Here is a 12746-nt window from a genome sequence, read left to right as displayed (position 1 = left end):
TTAAAGGTTCCATACCATCATCTTGAGGACCAAACCTAAATACAAAAATTGTAAAACAGACCACAGCAGTGAGTGAGCACAATCAAGTACTGGGGAGGCCGAAGCTTGGTAAGTGGCTCTCTCTCTCTCTCTCTCTCTCTCTCTCTCTCTCTCTCTCTCTCTCTCTCTCTCTCTCCCCCCAGGATTTCTCTGTGTAGCCCTGGATTTCCTGGAGTTTGGTCTGTAGACCAGGCTGGCCTCCAACTCAGGTATCTGCCTGTCTCTGCCTCCCAAGTGCTGGGATTAAAGGTTTGCACCACCCACATCTGGTTTGGGCAAGTGGTACTCTCCATGGTTCTGAAAATGGCTGCTTCATCATCTCCATCCTTATCCCCCAGGATGCTCTTAAATAGCCTCATCTTTCCTAGTTAGAACTGAGTAGGCAGGGTCTCCTTATAGTTTAATACCTTTGCATCTCTAAACACCTGAAATCTCAGCAATATGGTGGCCTAAACAAGACAGGGACAATGGCAACACCAGCTGATCTGCCAGTGTGGATGGGAGGAATCTCACAGGGCCCCACCCCTTGATGAAGAGCTACAAGCAATCAAGGACCACTGAGAGAGAGAGAATTAGTCTTCCCCAGGGATGAGCCCTCTATCTCACAATCCAATATAAAGTGGTCAGCCCTGAAAACATATGCATATGAGTAATCATAAACCAACTCAGCAGGTTGTATTATGTATTTATGTGTGTGTTTGTGTGCATGCTTAACAGTAATGAAAAAAATACATGAATTTGAGAGGGAATAGGGGAGCATGGAAGAGGTTGGAAGGAGGAGACCGAGTGGGGAAATAATGCAAATGCAGTACACACACACACACACACACACACACACACACACACACAACTTCAAATTCATTTATATCCACATGTGGAAGCACAAGTCTTTTTATCCCATCACTAGGGAAGGTTCAGGGCTGGCCTGATCTACATAGCAAGTTCCAGAACAGCCAGACTATATAGATACCCTGCCTCAAAAAAAAAATTAATTTAGTAAACAAAAAAGAAAATAAAATTCTGCTTTTCTTATATGTCAGACTAAGTTCACTTTTGAAGGATGCATTTGTGTTGAGTGCTATGTTAATATCTTTTCATTTTCCATTGGCCTATTGGATTGGATTGATTTTCATAAGGTTGTAATTGAGAGAAAACTCTTAACATGTAGCCCACACTGGTCTGGAACTCATGGCAATCCTCCTGCCTGGGTCTCCTCGTGTTGGGAATGTAGAATGAAGCACCACATAGAATTGTTCTGATAAGCATGAAAGGCAGCAAGGGAAGCTTTGTTCAAGGACCTGTTGTCATGGGATTCTGCAATCTAAAGACTGGCAGATTGAGCTTTGTGCCAAATACAAGGAAAAGTGGAAGCTCCAAGCCAAGAAACAACTGTGGGGGAAGGATGTGTGTGATTGGAAAATTAGTCAGAAACGATATCAAGGCTAGGAAGAATTATGCTCAACTTCAAAGGAATACTGTTGAAGGCAGGTCAGGGTGAGGGGCTATCACTTGATAGATGGAGTCTGGTAAGGAAACTTGATCAACCAGTGATCAAATAGGGAATGGGGGATTCTGGGTAAGCTAACTTCAGATTCTTGCTAAACTTTGGCAGTGTGTAATATTCATAGAATTCCATATTTCTCAGCCTAGATGAGTGGATATCTTTAAGGGACTGAAGTTTGATCAAGATTCTTAGTCCAGTGTCCCTGTGGAGGTGGCACACTCTGAGATATGACCCTATTGTCATTGACAGGCAGAACAGTAAGTACAATGACTGTTCATTGGAGTTACTCAGGAATGGATGGAGATGTTAGTAAGGAGAAGAGCAAAGATATTTAAATAAGGAAGTGACCCAATGGGGGGGGGATTTGCAATACAGCTGCACCAGATTCAAGAGTTGGACCTGAGCCCTGGAGACGCTCCTACCTAAGTAACAACAATGAGCAAATACCCCCAAAGGGGGGGGGGGGCGGGTATTTGCAATACAGCTGCACCAGATTCAAGAGTTGGACCTGAGCCCTGGAGACGCTCCTACCTAAGTAACAACAGTGAGCTCCTACCTAAGTAACAACATTTCACTACATGTCCCTTCTCTGTTTCTACACAGGCAGGTATACATTCATAGGAATCACTTCTAAAGTTCTAAAAAAGTGTTTCTTTCACCCATCCCTCTCTTTTTATTCTCGGTTTTTTGTTTGTTTGTTTGTTTGTTTGTTTTGTTTTGTTTTTTTGTTTTTTTTTTTCTTCTTTTTCGAGACAGGGTTTCTCTGTGTAGCTTTGCGCCTTTCCTGTAGCTCACTTGGTAGCCCAGGCTGGCCTCAAACTCACAGAGATCCACCTGCCTCTGCCTCCCGAGTGCTGGGATTAAAGGTGTGCACCACCAACGCCCATCTTATTCTCATTTTTCTTATCATCTCTTCTTGTTATATTTAGTTTTGCCCTTTGGGGTTTGATTGATTGATTGACTGAGACAGGGTCTTACTATGTGGCCCTGGCTCGATTAGAACTTGCTGTGTAGTCCAGGCTGGCCTCAGACTCACAGAATGCCTGCTTCTCTCACCCAAGCGCTGGGATTAAAGGCCTGTACCACCATGCTCAGCTGCAATCATTCTTTTCTAACAACATGGTCTGCTTTTATTTTTAAAACCATTTGCACCTACGTTGCATGTCTCTTACTCTTCAAGGATTCAGTTCCTAAGAACAAAATAATTTTCTTTTATAGGAAAATTAGCATATATAAAAAATAAACCCAATCAGTTGTTGCAGAATATTTGTTTACACTGTAATGAGGCGTCTTTGCCTAAGGCGCCTTCTGATTGGCTTAATAAAGAGCTAAATGGCCAATAGCTAGTCAGGAGAGATAGGCAGGACACCCAGGTAGAGAGAGGAAATGCGGGATAAATGTAGGTATGTGAGAGGCACCAGCAAGACATGGATGAATCAGACACATAAAATGGGGTAAAGGTAAAAGCCATGTGGTAGAACATAGATTAATAAAAAGATGAGTTAATTTAAGTTATAAGAGTTAGTTGAAAACAAGCTAAAGGCCAAGTTTTCATAATTAATAAGAAGTCTCTGTGTTGTTACTTGTGAGCTGGTGGCCCAAAGAAAAATCTTACTATAATCAGTTCATTATATATGCCAATTATATGTGCCAAATGTCACACTAAAAATATAAAACTGTAAACCAGAGCTAAGATATACATGCACATTTTATACACAAATACTTTTTTTTGAGGCAGGGTTTTGCTATGTGGATTTGTTGGGAGCTAGTCCAAGGCTTTCTCAAAGGCCCTGATAAAAGGACAAAGAAGACCTAGTTCTGTGTCCTTTGCCCAGGGGCAGACTTGGCAAAGTCCATTCTGGGGCCAGGGCCTCGAAGGAATTAAGGTTTCTGTTCCTGGGAAGTTGGCCTTTCCCCCTAAAGAGGACTGGGTTTATCAGTCCCAAGGTTTCGGAGTGCTTGGTCTGTGGTGCACTTGAAGTGCCCAGTGTTCCCTTTATAAAACATTGCTTGGTTAGCGTCCCACTGAGATGTCCCACTGTATGCTAGATTTCTGCTGACTCGGTCCCATTTCCCCCCTGAAAACTGTATACAAGATGTTGTGCTTCTTAATAAACTTGCCTGTGTGAGCCATTAGCTTGTGTAAGATCGGCTGGTCTCAAACTTTCCTGTATTCTTTATTTTCTCATCCCCTAGTCCTTTCCAGCAGGACCCTGTCACTGAAGAATGACCTTCTGGTCCAGGTCATAGACTAGAGTGGCCTCAAACTCTCTCTGTGCTCCAGCTGCTCTCAAGTTTATGATTATCATTACCTACTCTACAAGTTATCAGGACAAAGAGCCTTCTGACAGAATTAAGGACACTAAAATATAACAAACTTTCTTTTTTTAAGACTTTATTTATTTATTTATTGGTTTTTTAAGACAGGGTTTCTCTGTGTAGCTTTGGTGCCTGTCCTGGATCTCACTCTGTAGACCAGGCTAGCTTTGAACTCACAGAGATCCACCTGGCTCTGCCTTCTGAGTGCTAGGATTAAAAGCATGCACCACCACTGCCCAGCAAGACTTCATTTTTAATTGTGTGTGTGTGTGTGTGTGTGTGTGTGTGTGTGTGTGTGTGTGTGTGTGTGTTGCTGTGGAGGTCAAAAGAAGGTACTGGATCACATGGAGCTGAAGTTATAGCTGGTCATGAGCCACCCAATGTGGGTACTGGGAACTGAACTAGGGTCCTCTGGAAGAGCAACAAGCGTTCTTAACTGCTGAGCCATCTCTCCTGTCCCATGTTATAATCATTCTTGGTATAATAAATATAGTGTATCAGACTGAGGCAGGGGAGAACAGAAAGAATGGTTCCAACATGGGACTAGTCATGGCTGGGTATGTAGTTCAGTTGGTAAAGTGCACAAGGGTCACTGGAATGAACGAGAATTCAGAAAAAATGGAAGCACACTTGTGAGAGAGTTTTTGCTTTGTTTGAAGTGGGTGAACACACTTCTAGTATAGACTCTTGAGGTAGGGAGACACACATCTTTGATCTGGACCTTGAGGCAGGAATATCTTTAATCTGAGCCACACCTTCTGCTGGAAGGCTAGATAAGGACATAGAAGAAGAAAATGTTTTCTCTTTGCCTGCTTGCCCTCACCTTGCCAGCACATCCATTCCTTCACTGGCTGGCATTGGAGCCTACTTCTTTGGGATTCCAGCCCCAACAGAAGATCAGCTGGGGCATCCAGCCTTGTGGACTAGGAAACTACTGCATTCTTGGGCTTTCCATTCACAGCCAGCCATTGTTGGATTAGCTGGACTGCAGCCCGTAAGTCATTCTAATAAATCCCCTTTCTACACATAGAGAGATTTATTCTGTTCTGTCCCTCTAGAGAACCATGATTAAAATGGGATGATGAAAAAAATGGGGAAAATAGAGTATTTAAATATTCTCAAGCTATTCTTTTATAAGGCATTTCATCACCAAGGAAAAAGTAGTAACTTTACAGTAATAAACCTAACAGACACCAACCAATCAAAATGATGAAAATTAATGCCACTCGTAAGTACTAAGGAAATTAATAGCATGTGTCTCCTAATAGGACACACTGAGAAAGGCACAATGCCACTTCCGTGGTGTGCTTGTGTGCTGTTTTTTTTTATTATTATTCTTTTCATTTTTATTTGTTTATTTATTTTTGGGTCACTGAGAGACCTATAGCCTTTTACATGTTGGGCAAGTGCTCCACCACTGAGCTACACCCACGCCTTAGTATTCTTTACAAAACTGCACTATCTGAATTGATAATTGACCAATTTTCATGAAGAAAATCAGAAAAATAAAAGTTGCAGAACATTCTAAGCAACCCTCTGTCGAACTTCAAGTGCCAGAAGAAATATAAGAAAGTCTCCTAAATTAAAGTACAAGTTGTTATGATTTATTATTGCGCGGGGCCTGAGGTATCCTGCGCTCACAGAGAACAATGCTGGCATGCTAGGCAGATACAGTAGCCGGGCGACCTACTCCATGCGGGCATGGCGGCGGAGCAGCGGGGGAACATTTCGCAACCCAGAGGCTGCATGCATGTGGAAATGGTTTGTTATAATGAGAGATAAAGAGAAAGATAGGAAAAGTTAGCAAGGAGAGGAAGAGAGAGAGGGAGTTCGAGGGTGCACACCTCGTAGGAGGGGAGGGGAGGGGAGAGAGAGAGAGAAGGAGAGAGAGAGACAGAGACAGAGAGAGAGATGGGAGGAGTTTTTTTTCCTTAAAGACTTTTATGTCAGGACACAGGGTGGCGCCAAGGGGCAGGATCAGAATATTAACCCAAGTACTTGATTAATACTGGGCAATCTGACTCCCTTGAGTGAGGATGAGGTGCAACCAGACATCTTTCAGCTTCCTCTGGCTGCAAACCAAGATTCTAAGCAAATTCATTCACATTTCTTCTCTCTGTGTTTTACGTTTTTCTTCCTTCCTGATACAGAAGCACCATCTTTTGTTAGCCTATCAGCCCTGAAATTTTATCTTGAAGAGGAATCTTGTACCTGGAGATGCTGGGAGAAGCTTATTAGGTTAAGACCCCTCCTATAGCCTTAAACCCTGTATATCACTAGTCTTCAGGAACAGGTGCTTCTGAAATGAGTTATTCCAGCTGGATACCTCTATAAACACTCATATTAAAAAAGAAAACTGAGCTGGCGCGGTGGTGGCGCATGCCTTTAATCCCAGCACTCAGGAGGCAGAGGCAGGTGGATCTTTGTGAGTTTGCACTCAAGAGGCAGAGGCAGGCGGATCTTTGTGAGTTTGAGGCCAGCCTGGTTGGTCTACAGAGCAAGATCCAGGAAAGACAAAAAGCTACACAGAGAAACCCTGTCTCGAAAAAAAAAAAAAAAAAAAAAAAAAAGAAAAAGAAAAAGAAAAAGAAAAAGAAAAAGAAAAAAGAAAAAAGAAAAAGTAAAGAAAACTGTCCCAGCACTCGGGACACAGAGGCAGGTAGCCTTCTATGAGTTCGAGGCCAGCCTGGTCTACAGAGTGAGTTCCAGGACAGCCAGGGCTACACAGAGAAACCTTGCCTCAAAATAAAACAAGAAAGAAAGAAAACTGTAATCATTTTTTGAACCCAAATTCCCTTGGATTTAGTTGAAATTAGCCTGTAAGTTCAACTTAGATCCTACCCAAAGGCACAGCATTTTCATCTCTTCATCCCAGAGGAGCTAATTCAAATACATAAACTGTTATTACTGAGTTGTCTTCAATGCTCAGCACTGAACAATATGTGTATTTAATAACTGAAAAATAGTAATCTTTTTCTAAAGTACTGTTTGGGAAGAGCTTTCTAATCAATTCCCAAAGTACACATTTCTTGGTTTTCTTTTTTCGGGACAGGGTTTCTCTGTGTAGCTTAGGTGAATCTCACTGTGTAGACCAGGCTGGCCTTGGCCTCAAATTCACAGAGATCCACCTGGCTCTGCCTTCCAAGTGAAGTACACATTTCTTAATATCAACATTTTTTTTTTGTGATATATATTTTTTATTTTACAATACCATTCAGTTCTACATATCAGCCATGGGTTCCCCTATTCTCCCCCCTCCCACGCCCTCCCCTTACCCCCAGCCCACCCTCCATTCCCATCTCCTCCAGGACAAGTCCTCCCCCGAGGACTGTGATCGACTTGGTAGACTCAGTCCAGGGAGGTCCAGTCCCTTCCTCCCAGACTGAGCCAAGTGTCCCTGCATAAGTTCCTGGTTTCAAACAGCCAACTCATGGAATGAGCACAGGACTTGGTCCCACTGCCTAAATGCCTCCCAAACTGATCAAGCCAATCAACTGTCTCACCTATTCAGAGGGCCTGATCCAGCTGGGAGCCCCTCAGTCTTTGGTTCATAGTTCATGTGTTTCCATTCATTTGGCTATTTTTTTTTCAATAATTGAGTAAAACTGAAATTTATTATATGCCACAGTCGTCCTATGGACCTCCATGCTATATGTATATATAGCCTCTATGGTTCTATGGGTTGTGGTCTGATTGTTCATTTTATATCTAGAATCCACCAATGAGTGAGTACATACCATAACTGTCTTTCTGGGTTTGGGTTACCTCACTCAGGATGATATTTTCTAGTTCCATCCATTTGCCTGCAAATTTCATGCTTTCATTGTTTTTCTCTGCTGAGTAGTACTCCATTGTGTATATGTACCACATTTTTTTCATCCATTCTTCCGTTGATGGGCATCTAGGTTGTTTCCAGGTTCTGGCTATTACAAATAGTGCTGCTATGAACATAGCTGAGCATGTATCTTTATGGTATGTATCAGCATTCTTTGGGTATATGCCCAAGAGTGGGATGGCTGGGTCTTGAGGTAGTTTGATTCCTAATTTTCTGAGAAACCGCCATACTGATTTCCATAGTGGTTGTACAAGTTTACATTCCCACCAACAGTGGAGGAGTGTTCCCTTTGCTCCACATCCTCTCCAACATTGGTTGTCATTGGTGTTTTTGATCTTAGCCATTCTAACAGGTGTAAGGTGGTATCTCAGAGTCGTTTTGATTTGCATTTCTCTGATGATTAAGGATGTTGAGCATTTCTTTAAATGTCTTTCAGCCATTTGTAGTTCTTGTTTTGTGAATTCTCTGTTTAGCTCTTTAGCCCATTTTTTAATTGGACTGTTCAGTTCTTTGATGTCTAGTTTCTTGAGTTCTTTATATATTGTGGAGATCAATCCTCTGTCAGATGTGGGGTTGGTGAAGATCTTTTCCCAATCTGTTGGCTGTCTTTTTGTCTTATTGACTGTGTCTTTTGCCCTGCAAAAGCTTCTCAGTTTTGAGAGGTCCCATTTATTAATGGTTGTGCTCAGGGTCTGTGCTGTCGGTGTTTTATTTAGGAAATGGTCTCCAGTGCCAATGCGTTCAAGAGTGCTTCCTATCTTCTTTTCTATTAAGTTTAGTGTAACTGGATTTATGTTTAGGTCTTTGATCCACTTGGACTTGAGTTTTGTGCATGGTGACAGATATGGATCTATTTGTAATCTTTTACATATTGACATCCAGTTATGCCAGCACCATTTGTTGAAGATACTTTCTTTGTTCCATTGTATAGTTTTGGCTCCTTTGTCAAAAACCAGGTGTTCATATGTGCATGGATTAATGTCAGGGTCTTCAATTCGATTCCATTGGTCCGTATGTCGGTTTTTATACCAGTACCAAGCTGTTTTTATTACTATAGCTCTATAGTAGAGTTTGAGGTCCGGGATGGTGATGCCTCCAAGGGTTGCTTTATCGTATAGGATTCTTTTAGCTATCCTGGGTCTTTTGTTTTTCTTAATATCAACATTTTTTATTCCAACAAGTAAAATAAGATAGCTTTGTTTTATTAGAACACTCCTAAAATTCAACTTAAGTATCAGCTTATTTATTTATTTACTTATTTACTTACTTACTTACTTACTTAATTATGTAGCATGTTTTGTTTTTTCAAACAGGGTCATATATAATCCAATGGCCTGAATTATGTAACTAAAGATGACACTTGTGTGAATAGGAATCACCCCCATAGGCTCTTGTTTGAATGCTTGGTCATTAGGGAGCGACACAATTTGACAGGATAGGGGGTTAGGGTTAGGGTTAGTTGACTGGCTTTGTTGGAGGAAGTGTGTCACTGGGGGACTTTGGGGTTTCAAATGCTCAAGCCAGGCCCAGTGTCTTTCTCTTCCTGCTGCCTTCAGATGAGGATATAGAACTCTCAGCTACTATGTCTGCCTGCTCCCCACCATGAAAATAATGGACTAAAACCTCTGAAACTGTAAACAAGCCCCAATTTAATGTTTCCCTTTATAATAGTTGCTGTGCTTATGGTGTCTCTTCATGGCAATAGAACACTGACTAAATCAGAAGTTGGTACCAGGGAGGAGTATTGCTGTGACAGGTCTGACCATGATGCTTGCTGGTGGAATATGGACTTTGGGACTTTTAGATTAGGAAAGCAGTTGAATGCTTTAAGCTGAGCTTTAGGCCATGCTAGTAGGGACATGGAAGACAGTGGTGCTGAGAGCAAGGTAGATTATGACAGCCCAGCTCTAGAGGTTTCAGAGGAGAATATTAGTAAGTGGCCACGAGACCATTCTTGTGATATTTTAGTGAAGAATGTGACTGCTTTCTGCCCTTGTTCAAAAAATCTGCCTGAGGCTAAAAACTAAAGTTTTGGGTTAATAGCATTGGCAGAGGAGACTTCAAGGCAGCCTAGTATAGACTCTGTCTTGTGGCTACTAGTGGTTAGCCATATTCAAATCTACAATAAAAAGGAGCAGGCTGAGCATGGAAAAGTGCAAAATGTGCAGTTTAAGGAGCACCAGGAAGTACAGTAGACCTAGGTGCAGTGCTCACAGAGATAAAAAGTTCAAAGAAAAGCCTGATCCTAAATGAAATAAAGGGAGTGGTGACCTGAGGGCAAGGCCCTACCCAGCTAAGCTTCCATCTTGTGAAAAGGAATTAAAAAAAAGCTTAACAGGGAAGGAAATCATCAAAAACAGAAAGCTGATACGGATATAACTGAATGAGGGGTCCAAGTTCCAGCCCCAGCAAGCAGCAGAACTTGGCAGGTTCAGCAACATGGTTCTGGTTTTAGAATCAAGAATACAAGAAATGGGTTGTGAGCTGGGTGGTGGTGGTGGTGGTGCACACATTTAGTCCCAGCACTTGGGAGGCAGAGACAGACTGTGAGTTCAAGGCCAGCCAGGTCTACAGAGCAAGTTCCAGGACAGGCTCCAAAACTACACAGAGATACCCTGTCTCAAAAAAAATCAAAAAAAAAAAAAAAAAAAAAAAAAAGGGGGGGGGGGAGTTGTGGAATCTCCTTCCAAAATAAAGGAAAGCCACTGAGGCCAGGTGTGTGTCCTTGCCTGGAGGTCTAGAGAGGCCATTGCATGAAGCTGTGAAGGTGAAGCCTGGAGTGCCCTGGAGACCCCAAGATATTGGAGATGCCAGAGTTGTGTGATAACTGCTATGGAAAGCTAACAGGGAGTGGAACTAGCCCAAGAGAAAGAAGTGTGCTGCAGTCAACAAAGCTGAAAGGAGTTGGAGATCTGAAGAGTGCTTTGACATCAGACACGGAAATGCCAAGTTTGGAGTTTGCCCTGATGATTTTTGGTCTTGCTTTGGTCCAGTACTTCCTATATGTTCCCTTTTCTCCCTTTTTGGAACAGTCATGTATATCCTGTGTCGTTGTATGTAGGAAGTATGTGATCTGCTTTTTGCTTTTGCTTTTACAGAGGACTGCAGTTAAGAAATTGCCACGAGTCTTGGAAGAGACTTTGAACTTGGCACTTTTAAACAGTGTTGAGGCTGTTATAGACTATGGAGACTTTTGAAGTTGGAATGAATGCATTTTTGCATTGTGGTATGGCTACAAGCCTATGGGGTCCAGACAGTAGACTGTGGTGATGTGAATGGGAATGGTCCCCATGGGTCTGTATGTTTAAATGCTTGGTCATTAGGGAGTGGTGCTACTTGACAGGGATTAGGAGGTGTGGCCTTGTTGAAAGAGGTGTGGCCTTGTTGGAGGAAGTGTGCCACTAGGGGTTGGTTTTGGATCTCTTAATCCAAGCCCAGTGTCTCTCTTCCTGCTGCCTTAAGATCAGGATGTAGAGCTCACAGCTACATGTCTGCCTGCATGTCACTGTTCCCCATTATGAGGGTAATGGACTAAACCTCCAAATGTAATAAAATCCCAATTAAATACTTCTTCTATTAGAGTTGCTGTGGTCATAGAACATAGCAATAGAACACTGACTAAGACAACCCTGAACTCCTAACCACCCTGACTCCATCTCCCAAGTTCTGATATTGTGTGTGTGTGTGTGTGTGTGTGTGTGCTACTACCCTTGATATAGGATCACAGTTGACGTGTGTGTGTGTGTGTGTGTGTGTGTGTGTGTGTGTGTGAGAGAGAGAGAGAGAGAGAGAGAGAGAGAGAGAGAGAGAGAGAGAGAGAGAGAGACCAGCCAAGGTGCACATACAGGGGTCAGAGGACTTGGAGGAGTCCTTTTTCTCCTTTTACCATGTGAGTCCTGCAATCAAACTCAGGTCGTCAGGTAGGACAGCAAGCGCCTTTACCCACGAGCCATCTCACTGGCCCAGGATCAAAGTTTTAAACGGAGTCATAAAACTCATACTTCTTGCACCCTAACTACCCAGAAACAAAGTTTCTCTTTTTTCTTTTTCCCTCTATTTTTGTTGTTGTCGTTGTTTTAAAGTGGGTCTCACTATGTGTGTCTGGCTGGACCTCCCTGTAGTTCATTCTGGGCTGAGCTTCTGGCAGTCCTGGGATAGCAGGCACGGCTCTCTTCTAGTTATCTACGTTTGTTTCTCCCTTGTGAATGACACTGAGAACAAATGGTAGCTAAGGGAAATGTCTGTTCAAAGTGTTATTGTTTGTCTACAGGAACACATGAACCTAGAGTGAAAAGGCTCCCAACTAGAGACAGGCCAAAGCGTTTACCACATACTTTCCCCTGCGTCACTCAGCCAACATCCTCTGTGGATGTCCTTGCATACCATCTGGACTTTGGGGAAAAGCCAGATTCACATAATTCAAGAGAAAAAAAAAAATTCCCTTTAGCTCTTTTAATTAAATAAGTGATAGCTGGAGAGAAAAATTCTTAAAACTGAAATTTTAAAGTAAGTTATAAAATTCCTTTCTACCACAAAAAGGTTAATAAAACTTAAAAATTAAAGTTATTGTATTAATTACTTTTCAATTGCTGTGATAAAGCACCATGACCAAGGCGATTTATAGAAGGAACAGTTTGAGGCTTATAGTTGCAGAGGTATAGGAGTCCATAATCCCCATGGCAGGGAGCATGGCAACAGGCAGACAGGCATGGCACAGGAGCAGCTGCCGAGAGCTCACAGCCAAATCCACAAGCAAGAAGCAGAGAACATATTAGGAATGACATGAGTCTTTGGAAACCTCAAAGCCCACCACCAGTAACAGGTCTCCCAACAAGGCCATATCTCCCAAACAGGTCCACCAATCGGGGATCAAATATGCTAACATCAAGCCTATGGTGACCGTTCTCATTTAAACTGCCACCAGTTATTTTCATTATTCTGTATGTCTGGGTATTGTGTCTGCATGTATGTCTGTACACAATATGAGTGCCTGATACCTAGAGAAGCCAGATCCCCTGCAACTGGAGGCGCAGACAGTTATGACCCATC

This window comes from Peromyscus maniculatus, chromosome 2, assembly GCF_049852395.1.
Source record: "Peromyscus maniculatus bairdii isolate BWxNUB_F1_BW_parent chromosome 2, HU_Pman_BW_mat_3.1, whole genome shotgun sequence".
Lineage (NCBI taxonomy): Eukaryota > Metazoa > Chordata > Mammalia > Rodentia > Cricetidae > Peromyscus > Peromyscus maniculatus.
This window is presented reverse-complemented; position numbering follows the sequence as displayed.